A 15863-nucleotide genomic window follows, 5' to 3' on the forward strand; every position below is an offset into this window, starting at 1 on the left:
TGCTCCGACAAACAAATGGGTAACGGAATTGCAATGGAAATGGTGGATGGTGATAACAAATGGGAGAAATGACAGGTTGACGAGATAGCAAACGGGGGAGGGGTCGAACATTTTGGGAATTTTTTTTCGGGAGCAGAGGGACTCGGGCCGTTAAGACGTCTTAATTTAAGTCATTAGAGATGGAGGTGGGTTTTAGGATAAGACGTTTTTTGATGAGGGTGCACTGATAGAAAGGATTTATTACTGTTAACGAATGGATTTGGATGGAGACTGGGGTCTATTCGATCTCACCAAATGTTCATTCGTTAATAGTTAACAAATCATATTTGAGGAGCCTTGTTTGACTCGACTTTCACCTTTCAAGTGAACCATTCGGTAACTATTAACGAATATTTGGTCAGATTAACTGTAGCATTCGTTAATAGTTAATGAATCTCGTTTAGAATAAATTAAGCATTCTATCAGTGTGGGAGATGTCAAAATTATCAGTGAAAAAAGTCTTTCAAAGGGAGATTTACAAGTCGCAATTTGAGAATTGAAAATCTTCAGGCGATCCTTCTGAAAGGCAAGTTTGAAACGACCGATTCTGAAGTAAGACCCTAGAATGCCTGGAATGCATGTCTTTTTTTATTCTAAGCATTTAAACCTTACGGTTTATTCTCACAAACATTAATTTGTGCATAGGTAAATTCCTCACAAACATTAAGTTGTGCATAGAATAGATTTTAAGAAGTTACAACGGTTGAGATTTCTTGTACATTCAACTCAATAAATTTATAGCTCAAGTGGTTAATAAGTGGTTAGTGAGTTTAGTCTTTGAAATAACAAGAATTTAGAAATTCATCTGTGATAAGTATTACATGTTTATCTAGGGTAAATGCATGTCTTGGTTGCGACCCCAAGACTTCAATTTGAAGACACAAATGTCTTAGACAGGGGACAAGTGTCTTAATTTCAGACAATTTTTTTCACTGAGCTTTCGGTGACTCCTTTTTAACATAATAAGTACATGTTTCTGCGAAACGTGACCGCCGTGACCATGCACCGAGGCATAAACACGCGTACAGTGTCCGACTCTTGTTTCCATTGTTCTTAGGCCACGCGGGAATTTTTCATTCTCTTCCCCAGGTTCAGGAAAAAAAAAATAAAATAGTGTGTGTACTCGCGCAAACTCGTCCGACAATAGGTTCACTCGTGTTGCCTGTGTTGCAGCGTAACCGAGAAAAAAGAGTATACATGACGTATATGGTTTGCCATCAGCACTGGGGATGGAAGATAAAAGCGCGAGAGCTTTTCTGTTTTGAAGGGGGGGGGGGGCGGAAAGGAGAGGGACAAAAAGGTGGAATCACTAGTCTCCAACCCCCGAAAAACCATCGACGAAAGTGTCTGCACAAAAGTTTCGGATTTCAAAGCCCCTCTTTTTCATGAATTATTTCGGTTTATTTTCACGTGGGTAATGGTCACTGACTCACCGAATATTCAATTCTTCTGGAACGAACGAGATAAAATTCCGCGTGAAATTGCAATTCTACGCTATTAGTTCCGATTATAACGCGACTGATTAGCAAGAATGACCGTAATTTCTTTATTCTTTTTGAGAGACCAAGAATATATTATAACTATTGCGAATATCCCGGAAATGGAGTCGCTATGTTTATGCCATCGAATCATAAATGACCAGACGAAAAAAAATTAATCTCATTACTCCACCGCGCGTAATGTTCCGACTCCCAGCGGCGCATTTAATACAACTACCCCATCTGTTCATTTCCCGCATGAACCCCAAATAATCATCGCCATCATTCCCAAAAATTAAAATTCAACCGTCATAAACCACTCAATAAATGATCCCGTTCTCTCTCATTGCCCTGAGACTCTACTACGAGTATGGAATTATTAAATTATTATTTTATTCTTATTATTATGGAATTACACAGAGAGAAAAATTATTTCTACCGAAAAACTATATGTTCCCCTGAAGAGATTTTTTGTCGTGTCCAATCAATTTTCTTGCATTAATCCGTGCATTTAAAAATACTTGAAAAATTCATGTGAATTACTCGTCGCTAAAAATGTCATAATTCCCCTTGAAATTTCACGAATAGTTTTCTAACATTGGACAGTACTCAATTAATGACCTCCAATTTCCCAGCCATTTACCATAAAAACCAGTCAATCTCACCGCTAACATTCTCAACCACCACCCCAAATTTGGCATGAGCATTGATGTATCTTGCGACCGCGTAAACCCGTCGTTACCCCGAACTCGTCGTAACCTATCCGATACACTTGATGGCATTCTCGAATTACCCTTATGGAGGAGCGTGGAAAGGCCAAGTTTTTTCGTCGCGTTCCACTCGCCATCGGCCCGTGCTAGTGTCTCCCTTTCTTTATCCCTACCGTCGCACAATGTTTCCTCCTCCTCCTCCTCCTCCTTCATTTCACTCTCACTCTACCCTACCTCACTGGAACCTTCGTACGTCCCCGGTTAATGCCCCCACCACTCTCGCTCTCTTTCTCCCATTGCGTTGTGTTTATTTTGAACGCGAACAAGATAAGAGAGGGACTCCTCCTTCACTACGGTGTGTGTATCCCATGGGACAGTGTCGCCGGGATCGCCCCGATGGAAAGACCAAAAGAAAATGGAAACGAGGGAAAAAAGAGAAAAAAAAGTAAAACTGCTTACGCCGAACCTCATGCCCGGAAAAACACTCGGATCACTTTGATATTCCTATCTATTCTATTAAACATGAAAGTTTCGTGAAGTTGTTTTATATCGAAATACATCGAAACTACCGGATTGATAATCCTCAGTTCTGATTGGTCAATGAGTCACTTGAATTTGGTCGCTAAAAATATTTTCATGCACGAATGACATAAATTTAATTCTCTTCCATTTTTCGACTTGGATATTAATTCAAAATAAAATTCTAAATTTGAGAAAACCGCGGAGATGCGGTTTTTTAAATTTGAGACTAATTTAAAAAATTATTCAGATTTCTAGAGAATCCGAGAATTCTGTAGAAATTTTTTGAATCATTCCAGAAAATTGTTCACTCTTCTACAAAATTTATTCATAACACTTCCCTTATTAAAAAAATTACGGGTATTGACCGGGTCATTTTGAAAAGTGAAAGGGAATCGATCAAAAATTCAAAATCACTCATTAATTTTTCACTTATCGTTCATCTATAATTAATTTTTATAATGCATTTAATCCATAAGTATATGAAATTTGACACATTTGAAATTAAAAGGAAGGGAGCGCCTCACGAGTAAATGAGACCGCGCGCGCGCGTTCGTTCTATTGCTGAAAAGAGGCCTCGGGTTCAACTGCATGAGTTAACGAAAGTGAAGGAGAGAAAAATAAGGGGGAAAATGGAAAATAAGAAGACCCGGAGATCCCTGATAGTCCAAAAGGGGCCATTAGAGGATATTTCGGGGACTGGGAGAGATAACGAGAGGAGAATGGCTACTTATCTGCCATCTCCCTCTTTTTATCCTTCTTAATTTTCTCCTCTAATCTTTTTTCCTCTCGTTGTTTTTATCTACCGGCGGATGACGGTAAATGTTAACATTGCTATTGGTAAATAAAAAGGCGCGGGGGGANGGGGGGGGGGATGGGCACGGCGCCCCCAGAGATCGCATTCATATTATACACACTGCGGCGGCATTTACAGGATATCGCGGGAGATGTCCTCTTATGGTAGTGTCTTCGTACAAACGTGTCCCCCTCTCCCTGTTATGCGCCTTGAGGAATACTCTCTCGCGGGAGCTACCGCGTGTATGCTTGCAGGAAGAAAAAAGTATCAACTGCATTCGTGAATGTAATATACTTTTGAGAATTGCAATGCGAGCCTGCGAGTATCAGATTATATTGTTGTTTCTTTTATTGAACAAAAATACGGTGTTGAAAATTTTTGGCTGAAATTATCGATATATTTTTTGGAAAATCTGTCGCATTATTGTTTCTTGAAAATTTCAAGGAATTTCGTCACTGAACACTCAAATTATTCAATTCAATTAATGGAATAGTTCAATTATTCTGTGAAAATTAATAGAAATTAGAAAAATATATATATTATTGAATTTTTATTTGATTGAAAATTCAGTGTAATTTGAAGTTTTGTGATTTAAAAATAAAATGATTGTTTCATGAAATCATTACGTAATAATACTCAAAATAAAATCATTAATAAAATCAAACAATTAGAATTGTTTGGTGACAAAAATAAATTGAGTGATAATAATGTATATAATTTACAATAATAATTTTCGAACAATAAAAAAGCTATAAAATTCCCCACAGCACGAAGCCATTATTATTACCAATGGAAAAAAATTACCCCCATCACATAAAAACTGCATAATCCATAAAAAGTTGTCCTTCACACACATAAAAACGATGAATCACCCTAATGAAATCACTCATGATATACATTCCCGACAACATAATACACCCGAGTTGAACCATAAATTCCCACCATGCGATTGTACTCTATCATATCATAAATGAAATCAAAACGGTTTTAGATAGAAGAATTGTATCTAAATTGAGAAATAAATTGACAGTTCATTTTACAACAGCACCGGTTTGTGTGCCATTGTGTTAGCATTTAGAGATACAACTGTAACAGCTCTACAGTCTTGTCCAGGTGTGGAGTAATGAGATTGTGGGTATATTCGTGTTTCAGTGGCAATACTGAGAGTCTCAAAGGCGACGTAGAAGTATTGGACCGCGGGGCATAGGCACATATATCTCAGTTCCGGAATTGTGGCCAACCACCACCTATTACATTATAAAGTAGTCTCGGTCACTCTGGGCTTTCCATTCGCTACTCCACGTGATTACATGGGAGTTTCAGGAACATTTTACGAGGGATAAAGGGGCGGGGGAGGCAGGGAGNAGAGAGAGGGGGGGGGGGGGTACTTTGATTAAAAGATTCTGTCTTTTGAAAAGTCAAATAAAAAAAAGGAAATTCCCGCTCATTTTGTTCCTCTTATTAGGGATCTCTGGTTTAATGGCGTCTCCCCGCCGTCAGTGGACCTCGCGAGACGGAAATAAATGGTCTTAACGAAGGTGTATCTCTGCACGTTTTGCACACGCTCATTCCGGGGTGGAGATAACAACGGAATCAATTAAGATATTCGTGGAGGATATCCATGTACTTCGGCTAGTTTTTCAACAGGGAAATGCTTTTGACCGCGTTTCCGGACATTTTATTATGATTTTATTATTCAAACTTTTGCGGCTTGAATTTGAATGTCGACATTGAAGCGTTAGAATTTATTTTAAAAATCTGAGAAAACATTAGGAAGTTTACTTTTGGAGGAAGATTGATGAAATGATTTAAAATCGTCTTGAGTGTAATTTTTATCCAAAATCATGTCAATACTTTTATTTTTGCGGCAGAGCAAATTTTTTCCCTCGGTGCAAAAAAAACAATCTTGATCCCAAAAAATTCCAGTTCTTCCGTATATTTTTCATGTTTTATTCTGTCCGCGCGCGAGGGAAAAAGTTCATGAAATATGCAAAAATAACTGCCTTCGAGTGACAAAAAAACGGCTTTCAAATGCTCTAACACGGTTGATGCCAGTATTCACTCCATTTATTACCAGAGGTTGGTTGGTTCATTGAAAAAAGTTCATTCACCGAACTATCTTTTTCAACTGTAACAATAATTTTCAAAAATTGTTCGGTGATTTATGTTTCCTCTGCAGCGACAGAAATAAACTACACGAGAAAGAGTGATGAATGAATCCAAATGAACCGCACGGAACCATCCAAACGATTACCAAATGAAACCTAAAACGAGGTCGACGAGAATAAATGCTCCTAATGAAAAACTAATGCCCACATGTTTGCCCAGTCTCGTATTATATCAAACCCCTGCCAGGCAAACCTCGAGCCCTCATAAATACATCGTAAACAGCTCTCAATCCTTCCTCCCCACTCGAGTCGTCCTCTTCACCACATAATGCCCCCGAAATTTGCGCGAATTCATTAATTCCATTCGACGGTAGACATCGGATTAATGTAAAGTTTTCGTCGGCTCTTGTAGACAAGAGGCACTTCCCTCGTCTTAATTAAGCGTTCCTTCACTCGCTGGTGTAATGATAAATTGGTGGCGTTTATTTGTCAACTTTGTGGTCCAACTGATGAGTAATATTCATCAAATATTAATTAATTAATTCCATCCATTCATTAACGAAAAATTGCAGGAAAACTTTGTTACATACTGTGTCGATATAACCAAAAAAAATCAAAAACTTAAATCTAAATGAATCGCGAGTCGAGGATTTGGTTGTGATTGGACGTACACAAGTCCTTCAAGATCTCTCCAAACCTAGATTGACCTGGTAAGTCCTAATCAGTTCCGCGACGTACTTTTCCGAAGATCTTCCGAATTCTCAGTTCTTTTCGGCCCTGAGAAGTCCTCTATGCTACCGAGACCGCGGGATTTCACGAGGGGGTGGAGGGGAAGGCATGTATGGGGAGGGCTGAAATTAGTAGCCAACGAGGAGAGAGGATTACAGAATATATTTTAGCTACCCTCATCTCCCCGTTTGCAGGCGGTGTTTAAATAAAAAATAGTGAACATTGATTCTGTATTTATAGACCCCTTGATGCCAATGAAACCCTCGGAGGTGACAAAAAAGGCGAAAAAAAAATTTCATTTTCACGTGGGTCAAGGGTCAGGGTAAAAGTCGATTTTCGCCAAAATTTAATTTTTTCGCCAAGTGAAGGTTGATTCTGTATTTTCTGACGATTCTGATGCCAATGAAACCCCCGGAGGCGTGACAAATGTCGAAATAAAAATTTGTTTTTTCACCCGGGGCCAAAGGGTCAGATTTTCGTTTTTTCAGGAGGAAAGTCGACTTTCGCCAAAATCGAATTTTTTAACCGGGTGAACGTCGATTCCAACTATTTAAGCGCCGGGCTAGTCCGAACTGTCAAAAGTATGTGGAAAAAGTGAAAACTGAGAAACCGTTTTTTTTGGCCCCAGCCAAAGGGTCAGATTTTCGGGTTTTCCGGGACAAGTGGATTTTCGCCAAAATCGAATTTTTTAGCCGGGTGAACGTTGATTCCAACTATTTAAGCGACGGGCTATTCAGAACTATCAAAAGTATGTGGAAAAAGTGAAAAATGAAAAAAAATTTTTTTCACCGGAGGCCAAAGTGTCGGATCTTGGATTTTTCCGGGGGGAAAGTCGGTCCAAGGGTCACAAGGGTCAAAGTGTCAGATCTTGGATTTTTCGCCAAAATCGAATTTTTTAGCCGGGTGAACGTTGATTCCAACTATTTAAGCGCCGGGCTAGTCAGAACTGTCAAAAGTATGTGGAAAAAGTGAAAACTGAGAAACCGTTTTTTTTGGCCCCAGCCAAAGGGTCAGATTTTCGGGTTTTCCGGGGCAAGTGGATTTTCGCCAAAATCGAATTTTTTAGCCGGGTGAACGTTGATTCCAACTATTTAAGCGACGGGCTATTCAGAACTATCAAAAGTATGTGGAAAAAGTGAAAAATGAAAAAAAAATTTTTTCACCGGAGGCCAAAGTGTCGGATCTTGGATTTTTCCGGGGGGAAAGTCGGTCCAAGGGTCACAAGGGTCAAAGTGTCAGATCTTGGATTTTTCGCCAAAATCGAATTTTTTAGCCGGGTGAACGTTGATTCCAACTATTTAAGCGCCGGGCTAGTCAGAACTGTCAAAAGTATGTGGAAAAAGTGAAAACTGAGAAACCGTTTTTTTTGGCCCCAGCCAAAGGGTCAGATTTTCGGGTTTTCCGGGGCAAGTGGATTTTCGCCAAAATCGAATTTTTTAGCCGGGTGAACGTTGATTCCAACTATTTAAGCGCCGGGCTAGTCAGAACTGTCAAAAGTATGTGGAAAAAGTGAAAACTGAGAAACCGTTTTTTTTGGCCCCAGCCAAAGGGTCAGATTTTCGGGTTTTCCGGGGCAAGTGGATTTTCGCCAAAATCGAATTTTTTAGCCGGGTGAACGTTGATTCCAACTATTTAAGCGCCGGGCTAGTCAGAACTGTCAAAAGTATGTGGAAAAAGTGAAAACTGAGAAACCGTTTTTTTTGGCCCCAGCCAAAGGGTCAGATTTTCGGGTTTTCCGGGGCAAGTGGATTTTCGCCAAAATCGAATTTTTTAGCCGGGTGAACGTTGATTCCAACTATTTAAGCGCCGGGCTAGTCAGAACTGTCAAAAGTATGTGGAAAAAGTGAAAACTGAGAAACCGTTTTTTTTGGCCCCAGCCAAAGGGTCAGATTTTCGGGTTTTCCGGGGCAAGTGGATTTTCGCCAAAATCGAATTTTTTAGCCGGGTGAACGTTGATTCCAACTATTTAAGCGCCGGGCTAGTCAGAACTGTCAAAAGTATGTGGAAAAAGTGAAAACTGAGAAACCGTTTTTTTTGGCCCCAGCCAAAGGGTCAGATTTTCGGGTTTTCCGGGGCAAGTGGATTTTCGCCAAAATCGAATTTTTTAGCCGGGTGAACGTTGATTCCAACTATTTAAGCGACGGGCTATTCAGAACTATCAAAAGTATGTGGAAAAAGTGAAAACTGAAAAAAAAAAATTTTCACCGGAGGCCAAAGTGTCGGATCTTGGATTTTTCCGGGGGAAAGTCGGTCCAAGGGTCACAAGGATCAAAGTAAAAAAGAGAAAACTGAAAAAGTTGTTTTTTCAGATTTTCAAAGGGTCAGATTTTCCGTTTTCCAGGGGAAAGTCGACTTTCGTCAAAATCGAATTTTGACGAAATTAAACACATTAATTTCCAAAAATTGCAAAATAATCTCAGCCTACCCTTCCATTTACCCAAGAACTGCCAATCTCCCTGACAAATTCTCACAAGGGATTGCGTTATCTCCTCCAATTATATCATCACAGAGATCCACCTAACCCCTCCAGGTAGATATCCTCGAAACTCAGACTCAAGGAGAGCTAATTACGATACGCATCGTATGAATAATTCAAAGCAGATCGATTACCCTTGAAATTCACCTCCCCCATCTCTCGAAAATTTTTCTTTAATCTCTCATTTAAGCCCGAGCGTCCGACGTAACCCCGAGTAAAGACGATACAATTCCGCGTCATCTGATTTACATCTCGGAATGAGAAAACCAGTGTGTAAATTCGCGTGTGTATGTGCCTCAAGTCTCCGACTGGCTGTCTGGCCTATGCCTCCAACTCTCACGTATTATTGGGGGGGAAATACTCGGCCCATTGGTATTGGTGCACTGCACATATATTTAGAGAAGACAGGGATAACCCGGTGGCAGACTCGTGCTGTCGTGTAATAATACAGTTGAAAACTGACGGTTGGAATATATAACGCAGGAGTCGACCAACTGCACATGGCCCAGGAGTTTAACGCTCAAATGCCATATTTTTATTTCTACGAAGCTTTCTCGATAATTTCCACACCCTCACGATTATCCGGAAGTCAAATCTTGATGACCTTTTTGTGGGGCTCATAAACTCGTACTTATTATACCGAAGTGATAATTTGAGGATCGAAACCACATTTTTCAAGGAATATCTGCCTGAAAATTTCACTGTTAGAAACGGTTTAGTGTGCATAGAGCTTCGCTTTAAAGCTGTGAGACGCTGTGTACACTTCGTGTGCGCAAAATTTCACTTTACACACAAATGGTGAAAAAGGTCTTAAACAGGGATCGGCATCAGTTATTAGCTTTAGTAATATTTGGGTTGAATTTTGAAAATGATAAAATAATTGATAATTCAAAATTTCAATTGACTACGAATTGAATAATTGAAAATATGTGGTTGTAAATTGGCTATTGGGCAAATAATTGAACATATGGGATTGAAAATTGACTATTGGGAAAATATTTCTAAATTTCCTAAAAGGAATTTTCGATCGACCAAACAAATTGATCATAATTTCAAACAAAGATATTATTAGAAACGAATTAAGTTAGAAAATCGCTTAGCTTCGTATAAAATTTCATTCCGGAACAGCAGATTTATTCCTCAAGTCGCTAAAAAACCTCGGTTCATCCCAATAATTACAACTTTTCAATTTCTGAAATATTTCAACAAACTAGTCTAATTACCCCTGCATTCCCCTTTAAAAACTTTACGACCTTTTTCCTCTCCAAACAAACTAACTGATAAATGCCCTCCCATATAATTTCGCCGTTTTCCCATAAAATAGTGATTCCCCCCCGCCAGGCGAAAGAAATCCCGAGGAGACACGAGTTAACGGCATTTCCCAGCGTAAATTCCGTCACCCTGAATCGTAAAATTGAGATAAAATATCATCCACCGCCGAGTGGTGCAATCTTCCCGACGAAGACGCACAGGTACGAAATTCCCCGGTTGTCTCATTGCCAAAGTGCACCCACGAATAAGTAATTCGCTGGAGCCATTCTGCGCGAGTCATCCAACATTTTCCCACATAATCCCCGCAGCATCCATACAGGTACACGCGTCGTTATAGCTCACCGGCAATTATCATTATAACTGGAAACACAAGCAAGGATATCGGGTAACAGAAAACGATAAGAGCCACCATTGGTGGATTTAATGCCCTCAGAGGGGAGAGCGCGTTGTATGTAGTGTAACATAACAAGAGACAGGAAGGATCGTGTGAGTGTTATATAGCTGGTAATCTCGGGGTAAACTATTGCGGTGTGTGCGAATAGTGCCAAGGACCTCCAACGATTTCAGTATTGTGTAAGATAAAATTTGAACTGCTAGATTGGGATTGCGGGACTTCGAGTGTTGGTCCGATTGGGATTTTCCTACAGCACTACATAAGAGATAAGGCGCAAAAATGTGAATTGAAATAAGATTAATAGACAAGAAATGTTCATAATGTCTTGAAGTACAAATCACCAAATTTAATAATTTTTTTCCGTCTCAATTCAAGACAGTTCGATCACTAGTAATTCATGACGGTAGCACTATGACAGGACATTAATCCCATTAAGACATTGAATCATCAGACGCTTTTGGTGATTTATCGATTTTTTTTCCAATTTATGGAAGTTCTGAATTGAACGTAATCAAAGTTATCAGTGAAAAAATTATTGGCTCTTTTCATGCAACAAGACCCACCCAAGACATTGATAAAAAATCAATAAAATACTTGAAAAAAAAATGAAACATCATGGGTTTGAAACTAATGATCCTCGAGTAAACCACCTAGAATTATTGAAAAATGGGCTCGAAAATTCACGGGATAAATTTCTCGTTATGTCTCCTGTTATGCCAAAATGCCTCTCAACTTGATTCCATTATTTATTCGATTCTCCTAAACACGCGAGAATGTTTCCCAGAAGCCATAAATTTCAATTTTAAAAAAATGGCTTATAATGCATCCTGAGTGACTAATTGAGGCTGACTCGGACTCAGTAATATTCCCCGGCCCAATGTGGACAATGAGGTCTCTCATTATACTTCCCTTTCAGCCCATACGTGCTGTTGTCTCGCTCCACGCACGTGGCTACGTGGAAGCTCTCATCTGCCGGCGCTTCCCGCTAACTCCTGCGTACTTCGTTTTCTTCTAGTTGCACTTTTTGCCTTCTTTTTTCCCTCACTTCGCGTCGCGATTCTCAGCGACCGATTCGGCCGGAACGTGACTGTATTTTCATTAAACTACACCATGGGAAAATATCGACGAGCTTTATATGTAAACTTGGCGAGTATTCGCACTCTCATCAGTCGAGTTAATTGGTTTTAAATGCACGTGCAACAATTTCCACTAATTGTAGTGGAATACTGGGTAAATGATTATGCGCAGGAATTATTTTATGCGGAAGTGCTTCAACTTGAATTATGAAATTGAAGACAAATGAAACAAATGATTGAAATTGATTGAAATTGAAACAAATGATTTTCATGGCAAAAAATTGATTGTTTATAAATTATTTATAGAAAATACTCGTAATGTTCAAGAATTGCAATTTTCTATTAATTATTTCATCAATCTTACTCCAAAAATAAACTTTCTGTTTTTTTTTAGATTTTTAAAGTGTTTTCAAACGGTTCAACATCGAGATTCAAATTTAGGCCTGCAAAGTTTAAATAAAAAAATCCTTGTAAAATGTCCAGAAACAAAGGGTCAAATGGGGCTCAAATGAAAGCTCTGATGTTCCACTAAAAAAGTAGAAAAGAATTTCACTGGAGAAAAAGTAGCCAAACTACTTGGATATCCTCAATCAATTTCTAATAATATTTTTGTTGGAAGAGACTGTAAAACCTAGTGCCTCCAAGACGTCTTAATTTGAAGCACTTTGCGAAAATTCTGCCCGCTTATCGAATGAAATTCCCGAAATTCTACCAGTGATAACAGCCCCTCAACCTCATTAATATTCCATTTTCTCTGAGCTCTTATGTTTTACGATCTGTCCTCCCCCCCAAACCAATAAACACATTAAACCGTGTGACACTCAAGACTTTATGTTATCCTTTCCTTCAATCGTTCCACAGCCTCATGAATAAGGATCATTAACCTACTACCTCCGATAACTTGTCAACCTGACACCACTCAGAAATTAATTAACTATGCCAAACAGAACGGAAACACTCAACTCCGTGAATTGAAAAAATAACGCATTAAGTAACTAATACAGAATAGCGTGTGAGAAAGTTCATGAGATCAAAGTGTCTACTCATATATGAGAATTTCCATTCGATCCGCTCGACTTGGCGGTACGAAGGACGACCAATTTCTCAATACATAACATCGGGGATTTTGTTCCCCAAATCCACGTGTTCTGAACATTCTGAATTTACGATAATTGACCTGAAATACACAGTTCTCATAGATTTCCCATTAAATTCTGAATTTTCTCTCTTCAAAATTTATTAAATTATCAAGTGTTATTGCTTTGCTTGCGACAAACCCTCTTCTAGTGCTATAATTGATAATTTTTCTTCAACTAATCTCGTCACGCAGAATCCGAATCCAAAAAATAATAGTCGAAAAAGCGGAACATCCCGGAAATGCACACAATTTTCTCCCTCCATAAACCAATCACCGCAATTACCTCATGCAATATCATTCACCGAGATCCTCGTAACGACTCGCGTGACAGACATTTGTCACGCCTAGTGTTAAAAGTGATCCTTGAAGCCACCACCACCCATCGCGAATCGTCAGCTCGACCGCAGCCATCAGCATTCCGAGAAGTTTTCAAATTAATAACCATCCTCAAACGATAGATAATATCGTTTTTGCGGAAGGTTAAAGAAGGTGGGAACGTGTTAGTACTGGTCGTAACTTGATGGCCTCATCGCCGCATCGTACAACGGGACAAAGTCGTCGCCGGGGGTTTTTCTTTTCGTTGCTATCTTCACTAGCCCGACTACAGACCGCCCGCGTTGTGAGGCTTTTGTCGTCTTATCTAGCCCCGGAGGAGAGCTGGATTCCGAGACTTCCGGCTCCTTCGATTTAGTGGTTTTGTCGGATTAATCAGATGTTGTCATTGTCGCGGTTTCGAGGCCGCGGGGAATTCAGGAAATGAGATACGTCGAACAATGGATGTGAATGGCTTATTTATACTGATATTGAGTGTCAATGGTACAGGCTTGGATTACGAGGCTACATGGCACGGAGTTGCGTTCTTCACGGCGGATTATGGAAACTCAATATGTTGCCGGATTATCGTGCGAATATACGCGAATTCCGGGACTTCCGCGCGAGCGTAGACGCAGTGTCAGTGTGGGCATGGGGTTTATGAGCCGCATGTGTTTTTTTGTTGTAATGCACATTATCGAGGGCTGCCTCTTAAATTTTGTCTACAGATTTGAGGCGAATTTTTAATAACTAAATGCGCATTCTAATATGCTTATCAAATTAGGCTAGAAAATGCGAACACGGATTATTACATTTTGTGACTTGAAAATTACAGGGAAAAGATTCATTTGCTAAGCATCATAAACTCCCGCCTACTTGAAAAAATTATTAGGGGCACGAGAATTTTTCTGATGCTTGCACATTTTTCCAAGTGTGTAAGTTGTGACTCTCGTATAGTTTTAGCCCATGAATTTTTCTAGAAAATTTTTCTCAGTGTAGAATGCATGTCTTAATGTCAGAAAATTATATCCGGTGAAACCATTAAAAATCACAAATAATCACGAGCCACCAGAACTAGACCAAAAGGCCGCAGGCAACGACGAAAAAAAAAAGAGAAATAAACATCTCAATTAAACCGTCCAGAATGACCTCGCTCTCCGTAAAAACCGTTCCGTTCTGTTCTGCCTATATGTTATGATTTTTTGCCCACCACCGGAAGCCCGAGAAATCCCTCAACTAAGCCAGTTACCAATTCCATGTCCAAGCAATTCAATTTAAATTTTAAAATATTCCCGAAGTACCTCGTTATCTCCTCCGGAATTCTCTTCACAAATTGCTGTGAAACCGTACGAATTGTACCCCAGTAGCTGAACTATTGGTGAAACGAGACAACGATTGTCCTCGAGTTGGGATTAATCGGGTCACGACAATCCGTGTCTTCATAACGACTGAGACCCCACGAGATTTTTCCACATTGATAATCAAATAAACTTAACTAAACACAATGAGCATTAAAAAAAAGCACTGGAGTCTAGTTCCCGGTGGTGCTGAAGGTCATGCTCTTGAGGAGTCACTTTGTAAACACTAGTCTATTCCTGCGCATGCGCACACTCACTCCTGACTTTTTAAAATCCCGAGAAGATGTAAAACACATCAATTGGAGTAGCTCCTCGACGAGTCCGTCGTTTCGTCGATTAATTGAAAGTAAAATATAACTCTGAATGTTCAATTTCTATTTATAAAACCACTGTCTCAAGAGCCACTCAAGTCCTGCTCTTTCATTCAACTAATTCTTAGACTTTTTTCACTTATTTTCGCTTTAGACTTCACTTCCTCCACCGAAAACTCGGGGGAATTGAAATTTCTCGTCAAACTGTTGGGAAAAAATTGAAATTTCAAAGTCCAGGGAAAATTTAAGATTATATTTACTCAACGGGGCCTAATTTTTGCTAATTTTCAGGTGAGTGACATTAAATTTGATTTAGAAGAAAAAATTATGGAAAAAAAATCGAGAATATATTCACTTCAACATTGAACAGAAATTTATAGTTTTTCTTGATTTTTTCACGAAATTGTGAACATTGTTACAAAATTGAAATTTCATGAACATTTGGCTAGTAAATTGCATTTTTTTTATCGGCAAGAAGATAAGAATTTCCCAACTCACTTGAATTTTTGATACAACCAGCAATTTTAAAGCCTTCAATTATTAATTTTCCTGCTTTCCATTAATTCCCACTAAATAATTGAACGAAAATTTACATTTCTATTAATTTTTCTAAACAAATTATCATCGCTAATACCTCTCTCTCGATCGAATCCAAACTCAATCTGTTTCAGATATTAATCTTCAAAATTCAAGTTTATGCAACTTTAGCCACACACACGACACGCGTCACAATTCGATTGCCGAACCCCAGAAATGATCTCCACAGACGTGAAATTACCACCTGACCCCCCAGAAGCATCTTCATCACCCCTAAAATCACCCCTCACTGGTTCATTCGATTTTCCCGCGTTTAGTATGAGAACCCATTGAAGTAGCCAGGATCGCGTCAGCATCCGTGCTACCGAGCCACTCACGAGGCACTAACCGATGAAAGATCTCAACGCGCGAGGTATAGAGGTAATCCCCCAACACAAACACAATCGTGAAAAATGTTAAAGGCACACGTACAAGGCGCCTTCGACAATTGACCGAAGGAGAGGAGCCCGGCTCTGGCCGCGTGTTTCCGAGTGAGAGGAAAAATCTGGACAAGCGAGAGAGAGAGAGAGAGAGAGAGAGAGAGAGAGAGAGAGAGAGAGAGAGAGAGAGA

General features: G+C 39.5%; 1 protein-coding gene across 1 annotated transcript in view; it reads right to left on the reverse strand.

Annotated features, from left to right (window-relative positions):
* Window positions 1-15863, reverse strand: part of LOC107035547 (protein sickie) — a 127897-nt gene that overhangs the window by 91903 nt on the left and 20131 nt on the right. The window lies entirely within an intron of this gene.

Source organism: Diachasma alloeum, unplaced genomic scaffold (assembly GCF_001412515.2).
Source record: "Diachasma alloeum isolate Michigan unplaced genomic scaffold, Dall2.0 Dall_scaffold_00199, whole genome shotgun sequence".
Lineage (NCBI taxonomy): Eukaryota > Metazoa > Arthropoda > Insecta > Hymenoptera > Braconidae > Diachasma > Diachasma alloeum.